Consider the following 1,374-nt stretch of genomic DNA (forward strand, 5'->3'; position numbering starts at 1 on the left):
TGTACTTCCTTAATCACAACCCCATCAATCTTGAGCCAAACAAATGATTATCGATTCAACCAATCCAACCCGACCAAAATCAATCCAATTGATCACATCATCAAAATAATATGGAGGTGCTGCTACTCCTGTTTGGAAACCAATGAGTCATTTCATCTTTGGTGGTGCTGTCACTTTTTATTTCATCAACAAAGTTCAGAATTTGATGTTGGCTTGTAAGTTTTTTCAATCTTGTATAACCCCTTTGGTATCTTGGTGACTTATTCTTTTGGTTTTGGTTTTTGTGTTTAGCTCCTACCTATGCTAAGGATCCAAGAAACCCTTTTGGTATGATTATTTGGCTTTCTTTGAAATAAGTTTGATAACTGATTTTGTTTTTTTGATTGATCTTGATATTCAAATCTATCAAATCTCTTCAAACTGAATCATTTTCTAGCTTCTTGAAAAGTTGCTGAATATTAAGAAATCTCATTCTCAATCACAAAACACTCAAATCTTCAATTAAACATTTTACTTGTCAAAACCTTGTTAGAAGGTTCGTTGTATGACCTTAGCAAAGAAAGCTCAATCCCAAACCAATTCTCAAAATGATTGTTTTAATTGAGTATAGACCATTGAGTGTTTATAAGAAGGAATGATATAGATCAAGGATCCTTTTTTAACATGATTGGTACAAGTGAATTTAGAAATCAAGAATGATGAAATCAGATAACCAACTTGTTCTCTAGTTCACACTGTGGGCAAAAGCCTGTAGCAACCCATGTTGCGACAACATGACATTGTAGAACTCCTACGCTGTGTGGCGTAGGCTGAGCCGGAGAGGGGATGAGATTCCACCAATGAAGTAAAGATGAAACTCGGGTGCGGTGAAGCTGCCCTCAACCTATGAAAATGAAGTTCAAAAAAAAAAAAAAAAAAAGCAAGGAAGCCACTCTCTAACAACTTTCTACCTTCACAAGTCTAACACGTAACACTATTCTAATCTTTCTAAAAGAACCGCAAGATAAGGCGGAGTCTAACAATACCCTACACAACCGTACACAAAGAATTAATGCAAAGCTATGTGAATCTAGAGTTAGATGTAAATTTTACTACTTGCAATAAAAAAATAAATGAACAAAAATAAAACCTAGATAATTTATGAAGAGAAAAGGGATGGAACTAAGGACATAAAATTTTCCAAACCCAAGTATAAGTTTTAGCGGGACTACACTAAAAAAATAAAAAATTCTAAAAAAAAACTATCCAAGACCTATAAGGGGTTTGAACCAAGGATCAGGCCTGGCCTTGACAATGACCTTTCACATAAGGTGAAATGTAGTAAAAGAATAATAAAATAAAAAAATAACTAATCAATCTCTTGACTCAGCTCAG

This window comes from Melampsora larici-populina, assembly GCF_000204055.1.
Source record: "Melampsora larici-populina 98AG31 unplaced genomic scaffold MELLAscaffold_66, whole genome shotgun sequence".
Lineage (NCBI taxonomy): Eukaryota > Fungi > Basidiomycota > Pucciniomycetes > Pucciniales > Melampsoraceae > Melampsora > Melampsora laricis-populina.